This window comes from Pseudonaja textilis, chromosome 10 (genome assembly GCF_049901715.1).
Source record: "Pseudonaja textilis isolate UNSWEBS1 chromosome 10, rPseTex1.2, whole genome shotgun sequence".
Classification (NCBI taxonomy): Eukaryota; Metazoa; Chordata; class Lepidosauria; order Squamata; family Elapidae; genus Pseudonaja; species Pseudonaja textilis.
Window position 1 is genome coordinate 22,027,366 of NC_141999.1, and position 7,934 is coordinate 22,035,299.

Sequence of the window (7,934 nt, forward strand, 5' to 3'; positions counted from 1 at the left end):
ACGAGGAAGATCCAGGAACAGTTCCAATTCTTTCTACCCTGCTTCCTTGAAAATAAGATGCTGCCTTACATTTTTTTGCCACTAAAAAAAAGCCACCAGGTCTTATTTTCAGGGGATGTCATCCACTGATTCACCTCACTTGCATGCGTTGCGCCCCACCTCCGCTCTCCTTTTCACTGTCAGAGGCCTTCAGGAACTACTTCTTCTGTGGCCAGCAAGATTTTCTTGAAGGCCTCTGCAGCCGATAATGGAGCTCTGGGTCGATCCAGAATTTTCTTATCAGCTACAGAAGCCTTCAGGAAAGCCTTGCCAGCTGCAGAAGAAATGGGCCGGCAAGGCAGGTGTCGGGGTGTGCGAGGCCTGGCTACAACTGTCCAAAGGTACGTAGTAGGGCAGCTCTACCCCCCGCATCCCCACCCTACCTGAATTTTTACCTGTGCACTCGAGTGAGTGGGATCTTAGGGCTTATTTTGCGGGTAGGACTTATATTGGGCACACATGTAAAAATCAAGCTAGGACTTACTTTCAGGGAAGGTCCTATTTTGGGGGAAACAGAGTAGTTGTCCTTAGATGGAGAGTCTCTCACCCTAGAATGGATCTTCTTCAGATCTTTTTCAGTCTGGAGACCAGCCTTCCATGGTCCAGAAAAGGGAGGAGATGACTGACCTGGAGTCGCGTACTCAAGCAGCCTGAACTTTGGGGGACTACAGTTCTCCGCTGTGTTTTCCCAGCCGTTCTTTCAGCTATGTGGCCAAATTCAATCTAATGAAATAATGCTTAATTCTGTTGAGTACAGTTGAGGTCAATTCTTGAAGCAAGCTTGGTAGATTTTCTTAAGCAGGGTGGACCACAGAGAAGGTGAGGGAGGGAGGGAGAGAGAGAGAGAGAGAGAGAGAAGGAAAGGGAGAGGGAGGTCCAGGGTCAGTAAAAGGATTGACCCCCTTGCCCTGGGAAGGATAGGGCATTGAACCAGGGACAAAAACTTGACGATTAAACATACCAACCCAACTTAACTCAGTTAACCTCTTCTCCAAAGCACCTGAGGGCAGTACAAGAAGTAATGGGTGGAAGATCATTAAAGAGAGATCCGATCTAGAACTAAGGAGAAATCCCCTGACAGATAGAACAATTAATCAGTGGAATGGCTTGACTCCAGACCTTGTGGGGTGTTCCATCAATGGAGGTTCTCAAAAAGATGGCTGGAGAATTCTGGGAATTGGAGTCCACCCTTATTATAATTGCCAAGGTTGAGAAAGACGACCCTAGATTGCCTTTCCAACAGAGGCTTGTAAAATGGAAGAGATTGGAGAGTCATTTGTATAGGATCTCCTGCTTGGGAAGGGAGTTGGATTAGAAGACCTAAGTTCCAACCCTGTTATTCTATATTCTATGAAATTCTACAACAGTGGTTCCCAAAGTGGGTGGTGCTGCCCCCTGGGGGTGGGGGGTGGGATGCCTTAGGGAGGGCGCTAAGAGGCAAGGGAGGAGGCGCTGGAGGTGGACCCCTTGCAGGGTGCAATTCAGGGGTGGGATTCTACCGGTTCATTACCGTTCCCAGTAGTTTGGAGAACCGGTAAAATGGGCGCCTAGCTGGCCCCGCTCCTCTCCGCCCACTCCTCCATTCCCTGCCCGGGGAGTCCTTATTGTGCATGCACGACATCACGTCCATCGTGCAACCATCGCTGACTGCCACAGCGGCACACTGGAGAAGCCGAGCAAGCAAAGCCAGAGGTCGGAAATTTTCGCTCCAAAAAGCCTCCAGACGCCATGTGGAGTCCAGCCGCTCTGAAGAAAACATGTAACATCTGGAGGCTTTTTGGAAAATTACTGACCTCCAGCTTTACTCTGCTTCGTTCTAGACACCGGACGTGCAGGCTCACCCCACTGACTGCTGCAGCACTCCGCTCGGACTTGCTTGGGCAAGTCTCTCCCGTGCAGCGGGCTCAATGGGGTGGACCTGCGGAGCCAGTGCTTAGAATGCGGTCGCAGCGGTGCATTGGAGAGGCAGAGCAAAGCTGGAAGTCGGTAATTTTCGGTCTGCAAAAAAACTCCAGCCGTCGCGTGTTTTTCCGGTGCAGTTGGACTGCAGCTGCACCGAAAAAAAACACACGGGGGCTGCAGGCATTCATGATAAGGACGACATGGGCTGGCGGGGAGCCCAACAACAACAATGGCTCAGCCCTGGCTTGCTTTCCCCGGCAGCCAGCTGTGAGAGGAAGGTAAAGTCACGGCCATGGGATGATGAAAGAGGCGGTCATGGGGGAAGAAATGGGGAAATTAAGGGCTGGAGCCTCTGAAAACGGAAACGGAGTGATGCAGGATTAGCCCAGGCCCAACTCCAAAAACAGGTCAAGTAGCTCTGGGGAGGCCAGTCATACATTAGAACGCTTACCACGGCCATTAAGCGAGGACCACTTATATTTGGTTTTGTCGGTCACCTGGCCACCTGGCCACACCCACCCAGTCATGCGACCACCAAGCCATGCCCAGCCAGCAAGCCCCACCCAGCCAGTCACATGACCATCAAGCCACACCCACAAATTAGGCCATGCCCGCAGAACCAGTTAAGACATTTGAATCCCACCCCTGGGTGTGGTGGGGCAATGAGAATGAGTTTGTAGCATCAGTGTTCTACAACAATATTTGGGGTGGGGAACTCCAAAAGGAGGGCCTAATTTAGGGACAACCTTAGGAAGAACCCAACCTCACATCCTGTCGCAGTGGAAGGATGGAATCATGGCAGAATCTCCAGCTGCCAAGAAAAACAGATGTGGAGATAAAGACTTTTTTTTTTGTCCCCCAAAACAGAGCAGTAACGACAGAAACTTGGTCTTTTGGAGGGATTGGGGAACTAAGAATTAATATAGTATTCTAAGTTTATTAGAAGTTAACGTACAGGCCATCTTCCATTTACAACCTTTCCTTTGGTACTACAACAGTGCTGGCAAAAGTCTGGTCCTCAGACTTAACCAGTTCTCTCACTTATGACCATCACACCACCCTCCAGGGTCACATGATTGCGAGTCAAGGCTTGGCAACCAGCTCGCCACCGGTTGTAGTGTCCTGAGATAACCACGGGATTGCCAATTGTAACCCTTATTGCTGGTTTCTAGCAAATTTGCAACAACTTGCAAGTGCATCATTTGTTTAACGACTGGAAGATTTGCTTAATAACTGTGGTGACTCAGTTAGCAGCCGTTGTAAAAAATGGTCATAAAGTCATGGCTGAGGAAATTCTGGGAGGTGAAGTTTACTCATCTTCAAGCTGCCAAGGTTGGGAAACATTTGTACAGGATTCGCGGTTTGTTAGGACACAAAATTCTTTATTTACATGTGAGTCAGGCTTTGTTATGGTCTGTGTGGTTGATTTGCAAAGTGTGGTGGAGCAACTTTAGAAAAAGGATTAGAAAGCCTGGAGAAATGTAATCCCAAGATTGTTCACACCTACTAGACATGACCTACGCAACATCCGAGTTCATTCACATGTTAAAACCATCCCAATCCTATGTAGATTGTGGTTTAGCCCGATATGGGAACTCAGGGTTCTTCTACCATAATATTGTTTTTTTAAAACAGAAAGAAAAAAGTTCACATTTCATAGAACATCCTTTAAGTTTCATCCTTTACGCATTTATTTTCAGCGTGTCGTTTGGATGAACAGAGGAAAAAAAAATAGCACTACCCTCTATGGCACACAGTAAGGAAAAGCTAGAACCATATTTCCCTCTGGTGGTTACAGTAGTAAACAGAAAGGTGACTTCTCAATTTTATTGAATCTCCACTTCTTCTTTGGCTTTGTAAATAGCCACCTTCTTCACTCAAGGGAATGGAGAAAGGGAGGGTTTCTCAGGTGAGCTATTGGTTATACAGGTGCAGTGAAATATGATAGAAGAGAATGATAGAAGATAATATCTGCAGTTCAGGGTTGAACGGTTGAGTCCTTTTTGTGCAGACGTTTCATTACCAAACTAGGTAATATCTTCAGGAGGCGGAGGAGGGGGAGGACTGTGGGGGTCTTTGGTGCGCTCTGAATTTAGTGGTTTTCTTCAGACATTTCATTACCAAACTAGGTAACATCATCAGTGCTAGAAGGGAGAGGAGGAGGAGGAGGAGGAGGAGGAGGAGGAGGAGGAGGAGGAGGAGGAGGAGGAGGAGGAGGAGGACTGTGAGGTTTTTGTTGCTCTCTGAATTTAGTGGTTTTCTTGCAGACGTTTCATTACCAAACTAGGTAACATCATCAGTACTGCAGGTAACACCAAAGACATTACCTAGTTTGGTAATGAAACATCTGCAGGAAAACCAGCAAGCTCAGAAAGCATCCAGGACCCCACAGGTGTGTCCTGGCTGTGCCAGTGGCTCTATTACTGCCTCCTCCTGCCCTCCTTTTCCTGCACCCCCCCTCCCCAGTGAGGAAGCCTCAGCCAAAAAACCCAGCCGAGACTCATCAAGGAAAGGAAAAAATATCAGTTCTTCTAATTCAGTTAATCTTTTCTGGGTTGGACTGGGAGAGAAGTGAGTCTGTTATCCAGGTTTATCAACCCCAAACCAACATCAGACCCATAGTTGCTTCAGTGAGTCTGGTAAATGGGATTGCGAGACCTGTCCAGGTAAATGTGACACCTGGTGCACTTATCGGTATGATTCCCAGAGCTGAGCCTAAGGCGACCACTTTAATTTCAGGTAGAATTCCTGTGCATTTAAAGGTGCCAAAATTGGACCTGATGCTCGCCGTAATCCACAACTTACAATCATTGGTTTAACGACCGTTGGATGCTACTGTGGCAGAACTGACGGGGGGGTGACTGGTCCTCAGATTTACAACCATTGTAGCATCTCCACAGTCACATGATCTGAATTCGGTCGCTTGGCAAACCGCTATGCAGCTTGCAGCATCACCATTTGCAATCTTTCCTAGCCGGCTTCCGGCAAGCAGACTCAATGCGGAACCAGGATTCGCTTTATGACTTTGTGACTCACTTAATGATGGAGTGATTCGCTTAACAACTGTGGCCCAAAAAAAACCCATTTGTAAAATTGGGAGTGAGTGTTGCGGTTAGCCAGCAGCAAGCGCGGGTGGCTGAGGAGAGCGAGGACTCAGATGAGGGGCCAGGACCATTAGGGAGTGGACTGCTGCATTCAGAGATTGTGAGGGCTGACAGCAGCGATGAGGAGGTTCCCGAGGAGCCTGTGCCAAGTGTGCGTGTGTGCAGGATTGCTCATAGGAAAGAGCAGCTGCAACAACACGGGCGACTTGGGAGTAAGGCTGCAAGGTAACGGCCCCTGCTTCAAGAAGATAAAAGCCAGCTGTGAAGCGAACGTTCTTTGCAGGAAGCAAAAACGTTTTGAAACTCAGCCTCATGGACATTTCAGTATCTTAAGTTGGTATTTGTGTTGTGAAATATTTCTTATCTGTGATTCTTGGCAGTCTTGCACAGTTTTGGCAAAGTTTGTGCTTATCAAAGTTAATTAGTTTGCAGCAGCCTTTTCACTGGTGATTCATAAGACTCATTAAAAAGTTTCTGTTCCCTTTGATTATTGTTTGTTTTATTGGAAAAAGGTTTGGGTCAGAACAGTGACTCCCTTAACCACCACCTTGCTTAGCAATGGAAATTCTGCATCCGGTGATGGTCGTAAGTCAAGGACTACTTGTAAGCCCCGAGATCACATTTGGGAGACCCATGTACTAGTGATGGGATTCAATTTTTTTTACTACCGGTTCTGTGGGCGTGGTTTGGTGGGTGTGGCATGGCTTGGTGGGTGTGGCTTGGTGGGCGTGGCAGCAGAAGGATACTGCAAAATCTCCATTCCCTCCCCACCCCACTAACCTGCTTTCCAGCTCCATTCTCCTGCGCAGGACAACCAAAGAAGACCCAGCCAATCAGCTGGGACTCGGGAGGTGGAGAATAGATGGGGCGGGGCCAGTCAGAGGCGGTATTTGCTGGTTCTCCAAACTACTCAAAATTTCCGCTACCGGTTCTCCAGAACTGGTCAGAACCGGCTGAATACCACCTCTGCCGTGTACCATATTTAGCAAGGCCACTGGGCTTTTTGAGAGAGAAAGAGAGCAATCTGCGAGCCGCTCAACGGTTGTTTAAAAATGACACTGGTGGCTAATTTGAGGCAGGAAAACGCCGAATGGCTGTGTTCCAAAACCTCTCTGGAAATATGTCCACCTGTGCAGAAGAAAAGAAAGGTAAACTGAGGACGTGGAGGGAGTAGTCGAGGGGAAAAACTCCACAAGTTGACTTTGTGGAGTTGGTATTTTGCGTCTGGCTTTGAGGCAGGCATAACTCATTCAAATTTGCCTACCACAAATATTTTCAAACTTTCAAGCCCTTTTCCATTTGCCAGCATGCATAGTTCTGGAACAGAAAAAGCCTGGGACAGAAGGAATATTTGCAGGGGTGGGGGGTTGGTCAAAAAAGTCAAGATGGCCACCACTGGGATGCAATCCCACCTAAAGAAGGGGAGGCCCCTCAACTTGCTCTTTCGATCATGTCCCCTAAGGCATGTCCTTCTGAACCTTAGCAATTTTAAAATGTGTGGACTTCAACTCCCAGAATCCCCCGACCAATGCTGGAAAATTTCCCACATGCTGGCTGGGGAATTCTGGGAGTTGAAGTCCGCACATCTTACAATTCATAAACAAGTTTCCTGAGGAATTATGGGAGTTGACACCCACACATCTTAATGATCATTAGCATGGCAGCTAAGGAGTCCTGGGAGTTGAAGTCCATATAACTTACAGCTCAGAAACATGCTGCCTAGGGAATTCTGGGAGTCGAAGTCCACACATCTTACAATTCACAAGCTTATTTCCTGAGGAATTATGGGAGTTGACATACACACATCTTATAAAAATCATTAACTTGTTGGCTGGGGAATTCTGGGATTTGATGTCCACACATTTTACAATCAGTAAGCATGTTTCCTGAGGAATTACGGGAGTTGACATACACGCATCTTAAAGATCATTAGCTTGCTGGCTGGGGAATTCTGGGAGTTGAAGTCCACACATCTTACAATTCATAAGTATATTTCCTGAGGAATTATGGATGTGGACATACACATCTTAAAAAACCATTAACTTGCTGGCTGGGGAATTCTGGGAGTTGAAGTCTGCATATCTAACATTTTCTAAGATTGAGAAATAGGTAATTTACCTGGGGGGGAGGCATCTTGGAACACGTGCAAAAGGGCCTTTTCTTCTAATACTAGGGGAAAGTTTAACTTCCTGGGACATTCTTGCTCAAGGCTTATTTTGTAATCGGAGAAGCAAACAAGTTCAAGATTGCCCAGAGGGATTATCTCAAAAAATTCACTTCCCAGTCTAATCACGGGTGTTGCATAATGGGTTACAAGTGGCGGAGAAAAATGCCTGGTACCTCAAGGTACTTTAGTTTTACAGTAGTTATTGTTAGAGCGGGCTGAACTTTATCCAAAAAATCCCACCTCTGCAGCAAAGATTAAGTCCCAGTCAGGGCTGGGTTGGCCTTTCACTGAATTTCATTTTTATTTCATTCCCAGAGTATAGGAATCCACAATAAATATGAGTCGGTTGACAAGCGTCTGAATGTTGATCACGTGAGCATAGGTCATAAGTGTGAAAAATGGGCACGTCACTTTTTTATTGCCATTGTAACTTCAGTCACTACACAAAGTATTGTAAGTCAAGAATTACTTGTATAAATAAGTGGCATTATGATACTACAGTGCTAATTTGGTGATCTTCCTCTTGTGGGTCCTTATGGTACCCCAGATTAAATCATGGCTTACTTATTTAGTTGACTGTAAATCACAAGTAGCTGGGTTCTCTTCTGTCATCTTGTGGCCTGTTAGGTTTAATGCTGTGTTGCGCAACCTCGGCAACTTTAAGGCATGTGGACTTCAACTCCCAAAATTCTCCAGGCTTGCTGGAGAATTCTGGGAGTTGA